General features: G+C 43.8%; 1 pseudogene; it reads right to left on the bottom strand.

Moving 5' to 3' along the window:
• LOC123857946 (solute carrier family 22 member 6-like) overlaps positions 1–23,000 on the bottom strand; it is a 46,775-nt pseudogene that overhangs the window by 19,171 nt on the left and 4,604 nt on the right.

Genomic DNA, 23,000 nt, shown 5'->3' with positions numbered 1-23,000 from the left:
CTCCTGAGTACCAGACTAGATGTCCAGCTTCCTATTCAAAATCTTCATTTGGCTGTCTAAAAGGCCCTTCAGATTTCATTTATTTATTTTTTAGATTTTACTTATTTATTTGACACACACACAGAGAGAGAGCACAAGTAAGGGAAGCAGCAGAGGGAGAAGGAGAAGCAGGGAGCAGGGAGCCCGATGCGGGGCTCGATCCCAGGACCCTGAGATCATGACCTGAGCCGAAGGCAGACGCTTAACGACTGAGCCACCCAGGCGCCCAAGGCCCTTCAAATGTTAGACGATCAAGGAACTCTTCATCTCTGTCTCCAAGTCTGCTCCTCTCCCGGATTTCTCCATCCTGGCACATGGCGCTTGGAACTACCCGTTGCTCCAGTTCAAGTGTCTGAATGCCTCCTGTTACCTTATTTCCCTACATCCAGAATATGAATTTGGATGCTCTTTGAAACGCATCCAAAGTCAGGCTCTCTCTGCATCTCCGCAACCACTCCAGGCTCTTTCCATCTTTGCTGGTACCATTGCAGTAGCTTCTAGCCTAGTCTTCCCATTTGTGCTCTTGGCCCTGGCCCTCTGTCCCTGGCCTGTTCTCCACGAGGAAGCCAAAGTGATCTTTAATTTTTAAAATTATTTAAAAAAAATATATTTTTTTAAATTTTATTTATTTATTTGACAGAGAGATAGAGAGAGAGCACAAGTAGGCAGAGTGGCAGGCAGAGGGAGAGGGAGAAGCAGCCTCTCCGCTGAGCAGGGAGCCGGACGTGGGGCTCGATCCCAAGACCCCAGGATCATGACCTGAGCCAAAGGCAGCTGCTTAACTGACTGAGCCACCCAGGCGCCCCTAAAAATATTTTTAATTCCAGTCAGCATACAGTGTTCTGTTAGTTTCGGGTATATGATATAGTGACTGAACGCTTCCATACATTGCCCGGTGCTCATCACAACAAGTGCCCTCCGTCATCCCCTCTTAGTTCCCCCATTCCCCCTGCCACAAAGTGATCTTTTATTTATTTTTAAAATTTTTTAATTTTTTAAAAAGATTTATTTATTTATGAGAGAGAGATAGAGAGAGAGAGAGCGCAAGCACATGGAGAGGCAGAGGCAGAAGGAGAAGCTGGCTGCCCGCTGAGCAGGCGTCCGATGCGGGGCTGGATCCCAGGACCCTGGGAACATGAGCTGGGGCTGAAGGCAGACGCTTAACCAACTGAGCCACCCAGGTGCCCCCACATTATGTCACTTAAAGAAGAGTGTGGGATCTCTCTCCATTTACTAAGATAATCTTCGTGATCTTAAAAGAGTTTCAAAAATTCTCGCCATGGAAGTCTCGGGTGTCCTATGTCAATTCCCTAGTGATTACCTAGTTTTTGGCATTATTCAGAATGGTATCTTAATTTTCAAAGATTTTCTAGATTATTTCTCTAGATTATTGCTATTGATCTTCTGGTAATTTGATTTTGTATCCAGCATCTTTGCTGAACTCTCTTATCAGTTTTAATTGTTTGTTGATTTTATTGGTTTATTTAGGTAAATGGTCATATTCTCTCTAAATAATGACATTTTAAACACTTCTCTTTTAAATTTCTTTTTTTTCTAAAGATTTTATTTATTTATTTGACAGAGAGATAGCGAGAGCAGGAACACAAGCAGGGGGAGTGGGAGAGGGAGAAGCGGGCTTCCTGCCGAGCAGGGAGCCCGATGTGGGACTCGATTCCAGGACCCTGGGTTCATGACCTGAGCCGAAGGCAGACGCTTAATGACTGAGCCACCCAGGCGCCCTCTCTTTTAAATTTCTTATTTCTCTTTCTTTTCTAGTAGATCAGTGTTGGCTAGGACCCCCAGTACTGTGTTACACGGTTGATTCCGAGGTCAAAGAGAACGCCCACAACTTTCCCCATTCTGTATAGTATTTGCCTTGATGCTTATCTCTCTGGGTTCCTGATTTCCCTTAGACGGTTGGCCTAGTTTTCCTTTAATCTTATTCCAGCCCTTTGGTGTTTTTAAGGATATTTTAAAATACTTTATACTTTTTTTGGACTTATTTTCAGTGTTTTTTTGTCATTTTAATGGAAATAGAAATCCTTTTTCTAATTGATTTCCAGAAGTTTGTTATAAATGCTGGATACAAATCCTTGCAAATACCTTCTTTTACTCTTTTCACATTATTTATAGTGAAACAGATGGCCAGAATTGAAAAAAAAACTCAAAGCAGAAAAATTTATCAATGTTCCTGTTTTGGTTAGCCCTTTTTATGTCTTAAGAAATCCTTTCCTCTTCGGAAGGAATTAATTTTTGTTTAAGATTGAAATATGAATTACATTTTATTTATTTCGCATATGGGTGAGTAGATGTCCTGATACTATTTATTGAATGGTCCATGTTTTATCCAGTCATCTGCAATGCTTCCTCTGCAGCTTTCTCCTGTGTGTGGGTCTGTTTCTGGGCTTGCTATTCTTTCCCACTGGGCAATTTATTTTTTCCTGCTCCATCATCCACTGTCTTAATTACTACATTTTATAATAAGAGTTTATAATATGCCTTGATTTCTGGTAGGACAAATCCTTCTACTTCATTCTTTTTATTTATTTATTTTTAAAGATTTTATTTATTTATTTGACAGAGAGAGACACAGCAAGAGAGGGAACACAAGCAGGGGGAGTGGGAGAGGGAGAAGCAGAGAGGGAACACAAGCAGGGGGAGTGGGAGAGGGAGAAGCAGGCTTCCCGCTAAGCAGGGAGCCCGATGCAGGGCTTGATCCCAGGACCCTGGGCTCATGACCTGAGCCAAAGGCAGACGCTTAACGACTGAGCCACGCAGGCACCCCTACTTCATTCTTTTTAAAAAACTACCTTAGGGGTGCCTGGGTGGCTCAGTCTGTTAAGTGTTGACTCTTGATCTCAGCTCAGGTCTTGATCTCAGGGTCATGAGTTCAAGCCCCCTCGATGTGCAGCGTACTAAAAAAAAAAAAATTGGGGCACCTGGGTGGCTCAGTCGGTTGAGTGTCTGACTTTGGCTCTGGTCATGATCTTGGGGTCCTGGGACTGAGTCCTATGTTGGGCTCCTTGCTAAAAGAGGAGTCTACTTGTCCCTCTCCTTCTTCCTCTACCCCTCCCCCTGCTCATGCTCTCCTCTCTCTCCCTGAAATAAAGTCTTAAAGAAAAAAAAAAAAAGAACTATCTTAGTTATATGTGGCCTATTGCACTTTTATATACATTTTACCATTTGCTTTTTACAGTTTTTGGAAAATATCCATTATAATTTTTAAAAAGATTTTATTTATTTATTTGAGAGAGAGAGAGAGAGAGAGATAGCATGAGTGGGGGGAGGGGCAGAGGGAGAAGGAGAAGCAGACTCCCCACTGAGCAGGGAACCCAAGGGGGATGGGGTGGGGTAAGTGGGGCTCAATCTCAGGACCCTGAGATCATTACCTGAGCTGAAGGCAGATACTTAACTGACTGAGCAACTCACGTGCCCCTGGAATTTTTTTAAAAAATTAAATTAAATTAAAAAAATTTTTGTTTAAGTACGCTCCAAGTCCGGGGGCTTAAACTCACAACCCTGAGATCAAGACCTGAGCTGAGATCAAGAATCAGACGCTTAACTGACTGAGCCACCCAGGTGTCCCTGGAATTTTTTTTTTTTAAGATTTTATTTTCTTTAAGTAATCTCCACACCCAATCTGGGACTCGAACTCACAACCCTGAGATCAAGAGTCACACACTCTGCAACACTACATCAGAAACTAATGATGTAATGTATGGTGACTAACATAACATAAAAAAAAAAAAAGAGTCACACACTCTACCAACTGAGCCAGCCAGGCTCCCCTCCACTGGAATTTTTTTTTTTTTTTAAGATTTTATTTATTTATCTGACAGAGAGAGAGAGAGAGACAGGAGAGAGGGAACACAAGCAGGGGGAGTGGGAGAGGGAGAAGCAGGCTTCCCGCCGAGCAGGGAGCCCGATGCGGGGCTTGATCCCAGGACCCTGGGATCATGACCTGAGCCAAAGGCAGATGCTTAACGACTGAGCCACCCAGACACCCACTTTCTAACTACTTTTTACCAGAGTGGAGAATGCAATTGATTTTTTATGTATTGACCTTATATCCAGCCACCTTGCCAAACTTTACTATTTCTAATAATTTCAGACTTTTGTATCGGCAATTATATCTTCTGTAAATAGTAACAGTATTGATTTTTCCTTTCCAGTCCTAGTTCTGTTATTTGTTATTCTTATCCTGAGCACTGACCACACTATCCAGGATTATACTGATTAGTGGAAGAGACAGCAGGCACCTTGGTCTTGTTCCCAAGTTTAAAGGGGATACTTCTAATATTTCACTGTTAAGTATAATCTTTGCTGTGGATTTTGGGTAGATGTTCTACGTCAAGTTAAATTTCTTTCTATTATTTGCTTTACTAAGAATTTTTAATATATGTTAATTTTTATTAAAGATTTTTCTACTTTTATTAGGGTTATAATCTATTAATATGGTGATATTAATATATTGTCTCAGGTTAACTACCCTTGATTCCTGAGATTGACATTCCATGGTCATAATGTATTATTTTTTTATATATATCACTGGATTCATTTTTCTAACATTTTATTTAGGATTTTGTATCTGTTTATGAGTGATATTGGTCTGTAGTCTTTACTTCACAGCAATACTCCTTCGGGTTCAGTATCAACTGCCTTCAGAGAATGAATCTGAGATAATTTCATCTTTTTCTCTTTTGGGGGGAAGCATTGGTATAATATTGGAAGATTGTTTTTTTTATTTTTATTTTTTAAAGATTTTATTTATTTATTTGACAGACAGAGACACAGCGAGAGAAGGAACACAAGCAGGGGGAGTGGGAGAGGGAGGAGCAGGCTTCCCGTGGAGCAGGGATCCCAATGCGGGCCTCGATCCCAGGACCCTGGGATCATGACCTGAGCCGAAGGCAGACGCTTAACGACTGAGCCACCCAGGCGCCCCGGAAGATTGTTTTTTTTTAAAGTGTGGTGGAACTCACCTGTGTTATTATTTGGGCCTGGTGTCTTCTTTGAGACAAGATTTTAAGATTTCCTATTTAGATTTTCAATTTATTCTAGAATTAGTTTTCCTATATTATCTTTTTCTTCAGGATTTTGTCAATTTCATGTAAACTTTAAATTTATCAGCATAGACTTGTTCATAAATTTTTTGTGTCTTTGTAAGTACTCTAGGTCTATAGTTCAGTTTCTTTTTTTCCAGATTTTATTGATTTATTTGACAGAGAGAGACACAGCGAGAGAGGGAACACAAGCAGGGGGAGTGGGAGAGGGAGAAGCCGGCGTCCCGTTGAGCAGAGAGCCTGATTCAGGGCTCAGTCCCAGGACCCTGGGATCATGATCTGAGCCGAAGGCAGATGCTTAACAGCTGAGCCACCCAGGCGCCCCGGTTTCTTTTTTATTCTTAATATTTGTTCATGTCTTCAGTCTTTTATTTTTTTATTATTGTTCCCAAAGATTTGTTCATTTCATTGCTTTTTTCAAAGATCGATTTTTTTGTTTTGTTGGCTCTCTTTTATATCCTTGTTTTCTATTTATTTCTGGTACTATTATTATTATGTGTGTTTTTATAAGTAAGATAACTGAGCATTTGGACTAGTTACTTTATATACTGGAGCCATATTCTTTTTTTTTTTTTAAAGATTCGTTTATTTATTTGAGAGGGGGAGGGGCAGAGGGAGAGAGAGAATCCTGAAGCAGACTCCCCTTGAGCGTGGAGCCCAGTGCAGGGCTCGATTGGGAGCCCCTGAGATCATGACCTGAGCCTAAATTAAGAGTCCAACGCTTAACCAGCTAAGTCACCCAGGCACCCCCAGAGACATATTCTTAACCATTGTACTTTCTTTGGTCTTAAAGTGTATTTTGACTCTTATCAGCAAAGCTACCTAACTTCTTCTGGTCAATATTTGCTTGGTATATATTTTTCCGTTTCTTTCTTTTTAAAAAGATTTTGTTTATTTATTTGACAGAGAGAGAGACAGAGAGAGAGGGAACACAAGCAGGAGGAGTGGGAGAGGGAGAAGCAGGCTTGCTGCTGAGTAGGGAGCCTGATGTGGGGCTCGATCCCAGGACCCTGGGATCATGACCTGAGCTGAAGGCAGATGCTTAACGACTGAGCTACCCAGGTACCCCTTTCTGTTTCTTTATATGTAACGTTTTCATGTGCTAACATTTTAGATGGGTCCTTAAACTGCATGGAGTGGTAAATAAAATTAACTTGGAATGTCTCTGCCTCTTAACTGGTAGGTTTAACCTATTTACATTTATTTTGGTGACTGATATAGTTGGAATCATTGATACGTCTTACTTTTTGTCTTTAATTTGTCTTAATTTTTATATGTTTTTGTCCTCCTTTTTGCCTTAAAAAAAAATGATTGATTGACCTTTGTGCTTTTTCTGACTGGAAAAGCTTCTGGCTCTGGGGCCTGATTGTCCCCTCCCGGATGCTTACTTCACACCCACTCACTGCGTTCCTGTGGGATACTGCTCCCCTGTGTACATGAGGATGCAGTTCATGGAGCTAGTCACACAGCCCTTTCCTAATGCAGCTATTGTGACATGGAGGAGTAAGTGGCTTAGAAGGAAATGAAGGTGATGACAGGGTGCTGGGAGAAGTTTGGAGGAGTCTTGGGCCTTTACTACCCTTCTAGGTAGCTGGCTCTGGCCAGGTTAGGGGCTGGGTCTGGGAAGGGACCAGGACAGGAGCAGGAATGGGGGACATGCTCATCCGGGGGTGTCATCACACAGGCCAGAGTGCGGATCCCTGACAGCAACAAGAAGATCATTGCGTAGGCCTGTGGCCCAGCCGTTTGGTGGCCAAAAAGCCCAGGAGGGGTGTCTGGGTGGCTCAGTCGTTAAGCTTCTGCCTTTGGCTCAGGTCATGATTCCAGGATCCTGGGATCGAGTCCCACATCAGGCTTCCTGCTCAGTGGGGTGTCTGCTTCTCCTTCGTCTGCCCCTCCTCCCACTCATGCTCTCTCTCTCTCAAATAAATAAAAAAATTCTCAAAAAAAAAAAAGTGCTCAGGAAATAAAACGGTAGGTTCACAGTTGCAAAGAGCACCTGGAACAGAGAGATGTTGATTCCAAAACTTTGCAGACTCATGACTATACCATAGAAACTGAACAAGATGTGGACCTAGGGCAAAAGCAGAGGGGATGTGCTTTGGGGAATGGCCATGCCACATCTACATAACAACTGCAGCTAGCAAACTGCTCTCACATCTGCTCTTCGTTTAGGGCTGTCAGTCGTGTGAGTGGGCTTTTTATCTTTTGGATATAGGTAAGGATGTCTTTTCTTAACTATAAGAGATGATTATCTATCACATATTAGACTACTTTTTATAATTATGTATAATTATGTAGGAGAAAGTAATGTTTTTTACTTAGGTCTTCTCGTCAACACGCCCCCCAATTCCCTGTGTTAAGAGACCTGCTTTTGATAGGTGCATGCTTTTGATTAGTTGATTGCACTGGGAGAAGGTGGAGGGAGAAGGTGTTTTTGAAAGACCCCTCCTCCTAGGGATGTTCAAGTAATAACTGATGAATTCTAAGAAAGAAGGATTCATTTCATGGCAGGAGTTTTGCTTTGCTGGGTGATGTATGCAAACTACAACTAGAGATGAATTCTTGGTAGCAGATTTTAGAGGTTACGTGGAAGAAGTGTCAGGAGAGGGAGGGCAAGAATCAATGGTTGTTAGCCAAGGATGAATTTGAGGGAGAGCAGAAATGCCTATTAAGTTTTTTGGCTGTGTGGTATATGATATAAGCATCTTTTCCATCTCTCCATGAAGTATTCATAAAATCAATAATGTTTAGTGACACTTTGTGGGGCAGCTTTGTTCCTTAGAGATGCAATGAGGTGCTATGTCCTGCCGCAAGGTTGGTGAAGGGCACAGTGAGAGGTTGTCCGCAGAAGACAATCTTATATGAGCCACTCTCTGATTAAGAATCAATCAGAATAGTATTGGCACCAGAATAGACAGACAGGTCAATGGGACTTAAGAGTCCAGAAACAATATGTGATAAGTGTAGTGTTTCACACCAGCCAGGAAAGGTTGGGATATTGATTAAGTGGGTTTGGGACAATTTACTAATCTAGGGGAAAAAATAGAATCCTACTTCCTTTTTTTTAAATTTATTTTTATTTTTATTTTTTTAAAGATTTTATTTATTTATTTGACAGAGAGAGACACAGCGAGAGAAGGAACACAAGCAGGGGGAGTGGGAGAGGGAGAAGCAGGCTTCCTGCGGAGCAGAGAGCCCGATGAGGGGCTCGATCCCAGGACCCTGGGATCATGACCTGAGCCGAAGGCAGATGCCTAACGACTGAGCCACCCAGGCGCCCCTAGAATCCTACTTCTTAACTTATGTTCAACTATATTTCAGATGGATTATGTCAAAATATAAAAGCCTAAACAAATATAAACATGCTTGAAGAAAATCTAGGGGAATAGTTTATACTCAGGAGGAGAATAACCTAAATGTAATCTGAAACATGGAAGCTGAATTAAAAAAAAAAAAGGATAGATTTAAATAAATAAATAAATAAAAGTTCATTAATTTTAATTTTTAAAAGATATTTACTTATTTATTTGAGAGACAGAAAGAGAGCAGGAGGAGGGACAGAGGGAGAAGGAGAGAGAGGGAATCTCAAGCAGACTCTACACTGTGCTTGACATGAGGCTGGATCTCACAACAGTGAGATCATGACCTGAGCCGAAATCAAGAATCAGACACTCGGGCGCCTGGGTGGCTCAGATGGTTAAGCGTCTGCCTTTGGCTCAGGTCATGATCTCGGGGTCCTGGGATCGAGTCCCGCGTCGGGCTCCCTGCTCCTTGGGAGCCTGCTTCTCCCTCTGCCTTTCTCTCTCGCTCTGTCTCTCATGAATAAGAAAAAAAAAAATCTTAAAAAAAAAAAAAGAATCAGACACTCAACCAACTGAGCCACTCAGGCACCCTAAAAGTTCCTTAATTTTTAAAAAGCGATACATTCAAAAGAGATTTTACAATCCAAAAAATATTGGTCATATATGGTAATAGGTTAGCATCTTTAATGTAAAAGAGGGTTCTAACAAGTCAATAAAAAGAAAAAAAGTGAGCAAGGGATATGAATAGGAAGTTTTTGAAAAAGAAATTATGAATAGATCAAAATCATATGAAGGAAATGTTCAACTTCCTCCAGAATCAAATACATGTGAATTAAAACATCAAGATACTATTTTCTACTTCTAAGAGCAATAGTACTCATTGTTGGTGAAGGTATCTTATACACTTTCAAAAAATATTACTTTTCCAGAGAGTAGGTTGACAGTATCTGTGAAAAGCCTTACATATTTTCATGCCTTTGGCCTAACGAGCACACTTTAAAGCTTTATCCACGGGATATCAGACAGATGCTCGGGATGCATGTATATGGATACTTATGGCAGCCTTGTTTATAATTAAGAAGAGCAGGAAAGAGCCTCGTGTTCACCACTCATACTAGTAATATAAATTACAAAATTATGGGATACTGTGTAATCTTTTAATATGGAATTCTGATGAGGGTGGGGGTAAATTTATTGTAATTACACAGGGAGAAACCACCAGGAAAGGGAATATGTCCAGTGAATGTGCATAAGAGATCTTACAAGTGGTCTTGTATGTTTGGCAATGTTTTGTTTGTGATGTTCTTTTGTTAGAGAGGGAAGACATTCAGTTGGTACAATTGGATCAACACAATAATCTCCATCAACAACAGCCCAAAAGGCTGGGGAGCAAGATGCTTGGAGACATGCCAAATGAGAAAGAGGAAGAAGCAGTGCTTTTTTAAAATGTGTGTGTGTGTGTGTAAGAGAAGAGGGAAGGGAAGAGAAAGCCATGGAGTTTGGGAAGTGTTTGTGTGCAGAACATGAATAAAGTAATATGGTGAAGGGTTCGAGCGGTGGATATAAAGAATATACTTAACCCATGTGCCCTCAAACTTCTAGAGTCTGTTATTTCTGCTACTGGCAAGGGAACAACTAACACGAATAAACCACATGCCAATGAATTTCCCCACCACTCCTATCTCTTACAACTTCTGCATAGCCTAGACTGGAAACAGGTAGAGCCTCATTTTCCTAATGTCTTTTATGAGTCGGCTTGAGTTGCTTGTCACCTTGGAAACCTGCCGCCTTCATTGCTCTCCCAGCCCTTTGCACAGCCAAAGAGAGTAGAGCCCATTTGGAGGTGGTTTATTAGTGAGGATACAGGGTCAACCATGTAAGTCTACATTTATTGATATGGAAAGATGTTCATGAAATATGAAGGAAAAACCAATTCAAGGGGCGTCTGGCTGGCTTTTTTGGAGGAGTGTGTGACTCTTCATCTCAGGGTCATGGGTTCGAGCCCCATGTTGGGTGTAGAGATTACTTAAATGAATAAATACAAAAAAATGAATAAAAAAGATTCTAGGGTGCCTGGGTGGCTCAGTTGGTTAAGCGACTGCCTTCGGCTCGGGTCATGATCCTGGAGTTCCAGGATCGAGTCCCGCATCGGGCTCCCTGCTCGGCAGGGAGTCTGCTTCTCCCTCTCCCGCTCCCCCCTCTTGTGCTCTTTCTCTCTCTCACTCTCTCTCTCAAATAAATAAATAAAATCTTAAAAAAAAAAAGAATAAAAAAAAAGATTCTAGTGCTGTAGGAAGAGTATGGTATGGTTGCATTTTTGTACCTACATGTAATGTAAATTACGGTGTGTTTGTATGTTTTTCATGTGAAAACAATAAAAGTCTGGACAGACATATGCCAGTAGGTTAATGGTGGTTGTTTCTGAAAAGATAGGGTTAGGAAATCATTAAAATATTTTTGTCTGCTTATTCCTACTGCCTAATATTACTTTATAAACATGGATTACCTGTAAGTTTTCCTTCAGAGCTATTATGGAAATACGCAAATCATGTGAGGTCATGGCTCTACCTTTGTCAACTGCAAATGACTGCATTGTCATGGACATATTGCGCAGTGTTTAGGAAGACATTGTGGCAGACAGACTCTAGGGTGGCCCCTGCTTGCAGACCCACTCTGAGACTCTACTTGCTGGCATGATGAAGTAAGCAGCCATGTTGGGTAAGCCCCCATGGTAAGGAGCTGAGGACACAGTCCCTAGAAGCTCAGGACAACCTCTAGCCAACAGCCAGCAAGAAGCCAGGGCCCTGGGTCCTACATGTGCAAGGGAATGAATTCAGGCAGCAACCTGAGTGAGCTTGGTTAGAAGTGGATTATTTACCAGTTGAGCCTCTAGATGAGAATGCAGACCATCTGCTTCCTTGGTTTCAGCCTTGTAAGACCCTAAGTGGAGGACTCAAGCTAAGCTGTGGTCTGACTCCTGACCCACAGTAAAAGGGAGATAATAAATGTGTGCTATTTTCAGCTGCTAAATTTGTGGCAATGTGCACCGCTATAGAAGAATACAGACATCTTCAGGGGAATATGAGGGCCTATGACACACAGCTCTTAGGACTTCTGAGGGTAGCTGTTTCTTTTTCCCCCAAGGTCAGTGGGGCTGAGCTCAAAACTCTTGGGAGGGGAGCAAAGAACTTCAGATTTTGAGGGACAGCTGAGCTTTCCCTGGAGAGGTAGAACCCTCTGAGCCTCCAGGGCACTTGTGTCCTTTTCCCCTCCCTCAGCCTTTCACCTTCTCAGCCTGTCCTGTTTTCTTAGTCTGTATCTGTCTATCAGTTTTTCCATCTCTTACCTGAACAAGAATGGACCTACCATAGTGGCATGAGGCAGAGGCAGAGGGGGTGAACAGGAGGGGAACACAGTAGCTGCAATATTGAGGGCTGGGCTAGGCCCTTGGTTAGGTCCTTCCACAGACTCATCTGGAGCAGCTGCTTGGATAGATGAGGCTCAGGGCCTGGGTTCCCCCTAGGGACCCATATCCCCATTCCCTGCCCTGGGAAGCACCAGATGTCCTGGGTTCTAGGCCGACGGTAAGGGCAGGCAGAGCCCCCATGAGGTGTCACCGAAAGTCCCAGGTTCTCACCTCCTAACTCAGCTTGGCATCCTCTTCCTGCTTCCCATTGATCTGGGTCACTCTCTGCAGGGCCATTGGGGTGAGATTCAACCTCCCCGAGAAGGAGTACCAGAGGGCAGACTCAATGAAGAACCTGTGGGTGGGGGGCAGGAGCGAACACCACTTCAGCCTGGGTTGACGGGAGTTGTGGTTGCCTGAGAAGGGCACAGGGCAGAGCAGGAAGACACCTTGGAGAGGTGGAAAGAATTCTGGCCTGGGAGTTAGGAGCCCTGGGTTCTACTCTAAGGGTTGCTACTGTCTTCTTGGGAGACCTGGAACAAGTCTTTCTCCTCTCTGGGCCATGGTCTTCCCTACCTATCAAACTGAGCATTGATTCTTTTTGCTTTCACCTGCTTTGATACTAGGGGGGAAGAGAGGGAGTTCTAGGAGATGCTCTGCCCATCTTATTCACTTATTGTGAACCCTCCATCCTACCCTCAGGCCCCACACACCTGGAGTAGATGGAGAAGACAAAGAAAGGCAGAGAGACCAACAGCGCAGGTGGTGCCAGTGGGGCACAGCATAAGCCACGCCAGCAGGAAGAACTGGCCAAGTCAGGGTACAAATCCAATTAGGAGGTTCAGACCTGGTCGGGCATGGATGGGCAGCCACTCCAGGCCTGGGGAGAAGAGCAGAACTCAGATCAGTCAGGGTTTGTGTAGGTATGTGTGCATGTGGGGGGTGGTAGTCACTTCCAGGTGATTATGAGGATCCTCACATTGGAGCAGAAGGACTCTTCTCTTGAGCTCAGTTGTACTCTGCACCTCCAGGCCCCTCAGAGGGTAAAGCAAAGGTCGTTTGATCATTGGCAAGGTTCAGCGTGTGTGTGGAGCAAGGGATGGGCTGGAAGGCTCTGAATTCCAAGGCATACTCCAATTCAGTGTCCCCAACCCAAACATTCATATTTCCTGGCTTCCCCCAAACCACTTTTGCCTATAGTTACTCCTTCTGCACTTCCTTCAACTCATTTTAATTCAACAAACATTTAGGGTTGGCAACTCTGTGCCATGCCCTTTACTTGCCCTGGGAAATAGAGATGAATGAGCCCTGCCCTCAGGGCATCCTATACCACTTTTATTTCCTCCAATGGGTCATACTTTCTGGCCCCTGTATATTCTGTTGTATATTCTATTCTTTTTGTCTAGAACTCTGCCCCAGAACCTTACTCCCTTTCACTTTCTGCCTCAATTTTCAGTCAATTCTGAGCTTAGATATCACTTCTTCTTCTTTTTAAAAATATTTTATTTATTTTTTGACACAGAGAGAGAGACAGCGAGAGAGGGAACACAAGCAGGGAGAGTGGGAGAGGAGAAGCAGGCTTCCCGCGGAGCAGGGAGCCCGATGCAGGGCTGGATCCCAGGACCCTGGGATCATGACCTGAGCTGAAGGCAGACGCTTAACGACTGAGCCACCCAGGCGCCCCTTAGATATCGCTTCTTCTGGGGAGATTTTCCCACTTCTGAGCTCCCACATCACCCAGGATGGCCCCCATCACAGCTTTTAACACACTAATTTGTAACTGCTTGGCAGTCTCCCCCGGTAGACTGTTAACTCTTTGAGGTCATGGATAGTGTCCTCTTGTTCACTTTGTATCCCCAGTGCAGGGTCTGACACAAAATTCCTTTTGAAATTGTTTCCAGTTGGGTGCCTGGGTGGCTCAGTTGGTAAAGCTTCTGCCTTCGGCTCAGGATTGAGCCCCGCATCAGGCTCCCTGCTTCTCCCTGTCTGCTGCTTCTCCTGCCTGTGCTCTCTCTCTCTTTCTCTGTGTCAAATAAATAAATAAAATCTTAAAGAAAAAGAAATTGTGTTCAGTAAATGAATGTTGAATTAAAGGCTCACAGTTTGATTGGCCTCTTTAAGGAACCCCACCTAATCTCTATCAAGTCTTTACTCAGTTCATTATTTCAGGGATCCCTAAATATCTGGGATGGATTCCAGCCCCAAATGATCAGAGCCTCCAAAGAGGCTGTAATCTCAGTTTCTTTCTGCCTTGGGCTCAGCCTACTCCAGGAAAGGTCCTGATAGGCAGGGATGCTAGGAAAGGTGGACTCTGTTTTCACTCAGGGAAGGAGCTGAGGTCTGAATTTGTCAGGTGTCCTGGTCCACTGAAACCCTGTGACTCAGGAGTCCCCAGGAGACTGGCCCTCCCAGGGCCCTTCTCACTCAACATCAGAGTTGCTGCTGATGCCATTCATAGCCATGCCCGAGAGGAAGCGGCAAGCACAGTAGGGGGGGAAGTTGGGTGTGAAGGCAGGAGACACCACTAACTGCAGATGGGTCCAGATCAGCACCTTCGGGGAGCCCAGCCTGTGGTGGGGAGAGGAAACATGTACAGAGAGCACATTGCTTCCTCCTCTAGCCCGTTTCCCTGGCTGTCTTGCCCTTGGTGCCCTGGGAACCTAATAGATACATGTGAGGTTGCCCAAATGTGACATGAGGTGGGTGCTGAGATGGAAAGTGGGGAATGATAAGGTGAGGGCTGGCATCTTAGGGCCCTGAATATTGGGAGGCTTGTTGTGTTGCCGCTGTCCAGGGTCCTGACACATCCCCGAGCACCTCGGTGGAGGGGCCCACACCCTCTCATCAGAATCGTAACTGTATGTTTAAAACAACTTGGATGATGAGTCCCAGTCATGTCCTGTAAGGTAAGCTAGAAACCCAATTTTTAACAAGTTTCCAAGGCTTGGAATGCTTCCAGTGCTCTGAGATGTGGTTGGTACTTTGGCTGTTGGTCTATAGTGACTCCTGTCAGACCTCTCCCAAGAGATAGTGATCTTTAATTTTTTAAAAAATCTTTTGTAATGTTTATGCTTTGGAAAATGGATATGGCTGTGGCTTATATTTTGTAAAGAATAAAGCTGATTTTGAGTACCTTTGATCTGCTATGACATTTCTAATATTTGCAAATTTTATTTTTTAGACCAACACCTCCATTTTATAGATGGAAAAACCAAGTCTAAGAGAGGTTGTGTAACTTTCCCATGAGCTCACAGTAAGTTGTAGATCTGAGTCAGGGAATCTAGATTTTTGTCCTTCTTTGTCACTTTCTAGCTATGTGACTGTACTTTTTTCTTTTAAAAAAGTAAACATTAAATATTTACTTGTTACAGTCATAAAATAATAAGTTATCACAAAAGTTAAAAAATATATTAATGAAAAGTGAAAACTTCTCTTCTGTCCAATTCCACTCCTCAGAATTCACAACTGACAACTTTCTTGGGTTCCTTCTAGGCTCTTTGGACATATTATTTAATATCCTTGAACCTCAGTTTTCTCATTGGCAAAATGCAGATAACAGTACCACTCCACTCGTATTGGCTTCACACTGAAGTGAAGTGAAGCATGGGAAGTGCTGATGGACTGCTGTGTGATTCCTACAGACTTTCCAGACATGGTCAGACTTGGGTGGATGAGTCATGTGTCTCTCCCTGGATCCTCAGGGATGCCAGTCTCCCTTCCATGTCCAGCCTAGAGAGCCCTTTGCTCCTGATCCAGCATGGACCTGCCTGCCAAGGTCCCAAACATCAAGCTTGCAACTAGCATTCCTGCCATGAAGATGGATTGACTCAACTGGGGCAAGGTCTTGTGTGTGCACACAAGGTCCCACAGTGAGGAAAGAAGAGCTGGGTCAAGGAGAGCTGGACTGGCCCCAGGGAAGCACCACTACCCCTCTCCTGGTGGGGCTGAGGGTCCTGAATTGGGACCAGCACATAGAGAGTGCTTCCCTCCCCCTGCCACACAATCTTTCTCATCACTTTCTCCTGGTGAGATTGATTCATATTACTTCAAAACATGTAAAAGTTGCCTTTTGGGATGCCAGCTCAGACTACTCCCCCTTCCCTGGCCACTAACCACTAACCTTCCCTGGCCACTCACTCTCCTTTAGAGGTCTTGAACCTGACCTTCTCTGGGCATAGCTGAAGAAACCTGACCCAGGAGCTGGATTGGGCTAATCAGAATATTTTTATTACAGATTTGGAAATGTGACTCAGAGAAGCAAGATTTATAAGGATACTTAAAATAGGGTGAGAGGGCCAAGTTTGGCACAATGTAGAAGTGGAGTTGAAATATGAGAGAGTGGGAGAGGGAGCAGGGAGAGGGGAGAATGAAGTACTCTAGTCAGAGAGAAGTCAGGGTGAGAGCTCAGTCAGTGCCAGAGAAATCGGGATGGAGAGCTCCCTTCAGCTACCTGATCCCAGTCTCTCAAAAGGCTGGGCTCAAGTTCTTGACCTTGGGTTCTGTGAAACACTCTTGCATCCTTCCATTAACTTCCCATAACCAAATTTGAGAAGGTTGTGGTTATTTGCAATCCTGAAATAAACAGCAATTGGATACTGTAACTGATAGTTTAAATTTTGTTGCTCTTTTTATTTATTTATTTTTTTAATTTTTAAAAAAGATTTTATTTATTTATTTGAGACAGAATGAGAGAGAGAGCACATGAGAGGGGGGAGGGTCAGAGGGAGAAGCAGACGCCCTGCCGAGCAGGGAGCCGGATGCGGGACTTGATCCAGGGACTCCAGGATCATGACCTGAGCCAAAGGCAGTCACCCAACCAACTGAGCCACCCAGGCGCCCCTTTGTTGCTCTTTTTAATGAGTATGAAGAAAACACTGTCATTGTGAAAGTATTTCCATTCTAGGTGGAGTAAAACAGCTCTAGAGCCTGCAGAAAAATCATATTGCTGACAGATGTGCCATTAAAATTAAGTCAAAATAATAAAGAGATGTGGCATTTCTTTTACAAGTAAGACCTAATTTTTATACACTTCTGAGTGGATTTTAAAACTGTCATTTCTTTTGTTAACAAAAAAATGCAAAGGGGCTGGAATGACCAGGACAATTAGGGAATTCCCCCTAGATGTGTTAATATATATACAAATGAATTCAGCTTTCAAGTGTAGTTACTTGATAATTTTGATTTGGTTGGAGAAAAATCCTTATTTGTGAATATAATTATTATGTAGGACTTTTACCATAGATACACACATTCACATGTTGTAGAATTTGGGATGTCAGCCCTTGTATACTTTCTCCAAAGAGCAATGGACTTTATTGCTGTTGTATTCAAATAACTGCTATTCTATAATTCTATGTGTTGTCTGATATAGCTTTAATTTGAAAAAAGATTATGGGGCTGTGTCAGGCTGGGACTTAATTAATACTTTAATGGAAATACGTGAATGGAATATGACTGTGGAGAGGCATGTGGGACACACTGTGGTGAGTGGGTTAAGGATATTATAGATAGCCAAGGAATGGAAGGATAAGAAACAAGAGGATGTAGGAAAGAGGTAAGAAGTCAGAGGAGTGCAAAGAGAACAAGATCTGTACACAGTTTAGTGATGAAATCTATATGTAGTCCAGATTAGAAATTGATCCATGAATACAGAATACTCAGAAAAAATCTCTCTGCCTCTGGTCTGCTCTAAGGTGCTTGTCATCTGCAAAAGCAACAGTTTCGTGGGGCTTATACCATTGGAGGGTTAGTATTGGCTTTTGTCATCTGTGTTCTCTTCATGTGCAGCTGAAACCCCAGATACCAGCTATTGCTGTGTGCTCTGTGGCACTGTGGGCTTCACGTATACTTACTTCACTACCACTAACAAGAAACAATGTCTTGGAATAAACAGTGTTGGGTTTGAGCTTGACTAAGAGAATTGCTGCCTAGGACTGCTCTACCCTGCTAACTTGAGAGAGGCTATGATAAATGACACATGCTATGAGACTGGCCTCAGGAGAAAGAAAAGGAGAAAAAGAAAAAACAAAAGGCAACCAGGAAGTAGAAAGGTAAAGCGGGGGCTGTTCACATCTGCAGAGTAGGAGTGAACAAGGAGACTCAGGCTGGGTCATTCATAATAACTCATGCCCTCCCTGCCCTACAGTCATTGGACCAAGGGTAGGCACATGACTCAAGCCAGCCAATAAGTCTTTCCTAGAATTTTTATATATTTTTAATTTCTAATTTTGTTTTATTATTATTATTTTTAAAGATTTTATTTATTTATTTGACAGAGAGAGACACAGTGGGAGAGGGAACACAAGCAAGGGGAGTGGGAGAGGGAGAGGGAGAGGGAGAAACAGGCTTCCCGTGGAGTAGGGAGCCCGATGCGGGACTCGATCCCAGGATCATGACCCGATCTGAAGGCAGATGCCTAATGACTGAGCCACCCAGGCACCCCTTTCCTAGAATTTTTTTGAAGTCGGAGCTGAGAAACAGAAGCCCTTTTTCTCACTGGTGAGGAAGTCATTAGGATTGATACCAGAAGGGTCAGTGAACACCTTGAGAAGGGTCCTGTGCACAGTGGACATGCCCAGCATGCAAAGAGAAGCACAGATGAGGGCCAGCAAGGGTCCTGATGACATCCATGGTCTTGGTTACCGTTGTCTCTAGAGCCAGCTCCACCTCTGCCTAACTTGTTTGGTTGTGGGAGACTTTATACACTCTTTTACTGCTCAAATTAGCTTGAATTAAATTGCAGCCATTTGCGAAAAAGGATTCTAATATAGTTCAGATGGAAGCTGCTAGGTATTGCTCAGGACATTTTAACTGAGAAGAAAACAAGGAGAAGAGCTCAGGCAGGATTTTATTATAACCCATACACCCAAACCCAGCATCGTTTTCTTGTTATATTTATTTATTTAAGCATGTGGCTTGGGTGGGGTGTCTTCACTGAAATTAGGCATCTTGCTTAAGCAGCCCCTGTTAACTTGCGAGCGATTTCATTTGCTTCACAACTCAGAAGGTCCAGCTTCACACTGGGTTGTACATGTAAGCTGCCTATTATCCTAATGAAATATTCTCTGGTGCAGGCACAGGTTTTGACATTATTGGCTCAAGGAAGAGGTATCCTGGCTGTGCTAATGAAATAGGACTTTTAGTGCCTCATGCTCATGTGTGGTGGTGGATGATGGTCCCATCCACAATGCCTATTGGAAGAGGATTGGATTATCCTTGGCATCTCCATACATCTCAGGGAATGGGAGAACTATGTGCATCTGACTTTGTCAGCCATTGAAACAAAAAATGATAGGTTACTACCAAGTCTCCATTTTGAAGGAAATCCAAGGTGCTCACTTACCCAGATTTTTTGTCCTACATGGCAAGAAATATGAGCTTTGGGTCAAATTGCCTGCTCTTGGGGCATCTGGGTGGCGGTTAAGTGTCTGCCTTTGGCTCAGGTCATCATCCCAGGGTCCTGCCATGGAGCCCCGCGTTGGGGGTCTGCTTCTCGTGCTCTCTCTCTCTCTCTCACTCACTGTCTCTTTCAAATAAATAAATAAAATCTTAAAAAAGCCCAAACAACTGTGTGCTCTTTTGAACAGAAAAGCAAGAGGTAGGTTGATAGATCCTGGAGTATTGTCAACCTTGGAAAGCAGAATGTAGAGTTTTAAGAAGGGAAATGGGGAAGCAGAATTGCTTCCCCATAACATACAAATTAAGATGGGTGGACAAGGACGTCTTAGAACTTGGGTTGAGGCTGGCAAATAATGAAGAAAATCCCCCCAACTATGCCTGGGGGGGAGGGATGGCATATAATGCCTGTTTACCTCAGAGGGAGGAGGACTAGCCATGCTTCTGTGTCTTGGGTCTGTCTAGTGGGAGTATGGCTTAACTTTGATTAGTGCAGGCAGATCCTGCATTAGGCAAGTTTGGAGACTATGCCTTACTCTAGCCCTTTCTTAGGGCATCTTCTCTGCAAATCTCTGACTAATAAGCAGTGGTCTACATAATTCCACTATATTGTGCCTTGGCATGATGATTGCAGTTGCAGGGTAAGGGGAGGCTCATCAGTGTGGTTGCACTGAGCCAATCGGAGCCTTTTCTAAAAACTTGAACTAAGATACACAGAAACATTCTGGTTGGTAGTGGGCCCTAAATCTGAGAGATAATGGAGCAGATCTGGGACTGGTGGTAATCTTACAAGATGAACATGCAGACAAAATGGACTGAGAAGGAGAGAGTAAGTGTATAAAGATGCCTCTGGTGCTCTAAATCCTGGTTCCAGCTTCCACAAGGCTGGACACGCTTTGTTTCCCATCCCTGGATTCCCTAAAATCTATGTATCCTTTAAAAAAATTTTTTTAAAAGATTTTATTTATTTATTTGACAGAGAGAGAGACAGCCAGAGAGGGAACACAAGCAGGGGGAGTGGGAGAGGGAGAAGTAGGCTTCCCGCTGAGCAGGGAGCCCGATGCGGGGCTCGATCCGAGGACCCCGGGATCATGACCCGAGCCGAAGGCAGACGCTTAACCAGTGAACCACCCAGTCACGCCCATATCTATGTATCCTTACAGTAATACCCCTTTTTCCCATGAGCCGATTCAAGAGATCTTCTCTTCCTTGCAACCAAAAGACAATTGACTAGAACAGATGTTAAGAGCATGATCAATGTGACAGCTACGAAGTGCAGAATTTAGCTGGATGAACCACTTAGCAGGCCTGGTCTCAGCTGCTAAAAGCTCTTTCTAGATGAAGTCAGAAAACTGTTTTGTCTCTAGGACTCTGAGCCCCCATATTCCCTGCTCAGGAATATTCCTTTTGCCCTCCACCACCTACACACCTCCTTTCTCTCTTCTTCTTTATCACCGCCCAGGGAAGTGTAAATTGTCCACTCCCCCAGGGAAACCAAAGCAGAATATTAGACTCCCTGAGTAGTGTCTCTCCCTGGTGAAGGCAGAGGGGGAGAGAGCAGCTTCCTGTGAGGGCTTCCATAATCTCCCGTACCAGAAAGTTTGCAACTCCAACCACAGTTCTCTTACCTCCATTTTGGGCAAAGGTCTTCACAGCTCCAGTGCTTTCCCACATTTAGACAAACTCAGGTTAGGGTCACACAGTGTCTGTGTCTGTGTGTGGGGATGATAAGACGGAGACACAGGGGTTGGAGGGGGGACGAGGGGGCCCAGGTATCCTCTCCTCAGTCACGATGGTGGAAGGGAAGGTGCTGTTGTCATAGATCCAGCTGTTGGTGCAGGGCTCTGTGGCCCCCGTGCCATTGGGAAAAGGCGGTCCCTGTTGGGGGATGGTAAAGAGGAGGCAGGACTCCGGCTGCCCCTGCCTGTCCCGGGGCAGCCAGGCCTCCAGCTCCCCGTCCTTGCTGAGGTTGGCGTCGGCAGGCGGGCAGCAGTGGTGGGTGGGGATGGTGGCAGTGAAATTCTGTAAAAAATTGTGCAAATATGTCTTCTGGAAGCGGCCGACACCCCCCACCTGCTGCAGGAGGTCGCTGAAGACCGTGGGCAGGACCTGGCAGAAACAGCTGGGCTGAGGCCTCCTGCTCCCTCAATCTGTTTTCTCTCTTCCCATGCAGGCGGAGGAGAGGGACTGCGCTTTGTCTCTTCAGCTCATCAGTTCCTGGGTCTGCTGTAGCCCTAGGCCTCCCGATGGCCGGCAATAGCTTTTAAAACGTCTTTTAAGACACCAAGTTAAACTGTGACTTCAGAGTAGGACATTCAATTATTATTATTATTTTTTTTATAGATTTTTATTTATGAGAGAGAGAGAGAGAGCAGGGGGAAGAGCAGAGGGAGAGGGACAAGCAGACTCTGTGCTGAGCGTGGAGCCCGACACAGGTCTTGATCTCACGACCCTGAGATCATGACCTGAGCCGAAATCAAGTCAGATACTTAACCAACTGAGCCACCCAGGTGCCCCTATAATTTTATCAAATTTAATCCAATAATATATAAAAAGGATAATGCATCTTGACAACATGGGTTTATCCCAGGAATGCAAAATTGATTTAACTTTATTATTTGGGGTTAATTACTTTTTTGTTTCAAGTTTTTATTTAAATTCTGTAACACTATAACATGTAGTGTAATATTAGTTTCAAGTGTAGAATTTAGTGATTCATCACTTACATACAACACCCAGTGCTCATCACAAGTGCCCTCCTTAATACCCATCACCCATTTAACCCATCCCCCTGCCCACCTCCCCTCCAGCAACCCTCAATTTGCTGTCTATTAAGAGTTTGTTTTATGGTTTACCTCTTTTTCCCCCCATGTTCATCTGTTTTGTTTCTTAAATTCCACATATGAGTGAAATCATATGGTATCTGTCTTTCTCTGACTGACTTATTTCACTTAGCATAATACACTGTAGCTCTATCCATGTCATTGCAAATGGCAAGATTTCATTTTTTTGATGGCTGAGTAATGTTCCATTAATTCCATCGTATGTATATATATCACAGCTCTCTCTCTATATATATATATACACCATAACTTCTTTTTTTATTTAAAGATTTTATTTATTTATTTGATAGAGTGAGAGAGCACAAGCAGGGGGAACAGTAGAGGGAGAGGAAGAAGCAGGCTCCCCGCCAAGTGGGGAGCTCGATGCGGGGCTCGATCCCAGGACCCTGGGATCATGACCTGAGCCGAAGGCAGACACTTAACCATCTGAGCCACCCAGGCGCCCCTCTTTTTTTTTTTTTTTTTAAGATTTTATTTGACAGAGACACAGCAAGAGAGGGAATACAAGTAGTGGGAGTGGGAGAGGGAGAAGCAGGCTTCCCGCCGAGCAGGGAGCCCGACGCGGGGCTCGATCCCAGGACCTGGAATCATGACCTGAGCCGAAGGCAGCCGCTTAACGACTGAGCCACCCAGGCGCCCCATCCATAACTTCTTTATTCATTCATCAATTGGTGGACATTTGGGCTCTTTCCATAATTTGGCTATTGTTGATAATGCTGCTATAAACATGGAGGTGCATGTGCCCCTTCAAATCAGTATTTTTATATTCTTCGGGTAAATTTCTAGTAGTGCAATTGCTGGATCATAGGCTTTAACTTTAAATAATCAACGTAATTCATCATGTTAATGGACTAAAAAACCATGTGTGATCATTTCAATAGATACAGAAAGAGCATTTGACAAAATTCAACATCCACAGCATCTACGAAAAATGTCTCAGCAAACTAGG

This window comes from Mirounga angustirostris, unplaced genomic scaffold, assembly GCF_029215605.1.
Source record: "Mirounga angustirostris isolate CCGP_5_RB_7025 unplaced genomic scaffold, mMirAng1.0.hap1 SCAF_13, whole genome shotgun sequence".
In the NCBI taxonomy this organism is placed as follows: Eukaryota; Metazoa; Chordata; class Mammalia; order Carnivora; family Phocidae; genus Mirounga; species Mirounga angustirostris.
Note: the sequence above shows the minus strand (reverse complement) of the source record. Positions and strands in the feature narration are given on the sequence as shown.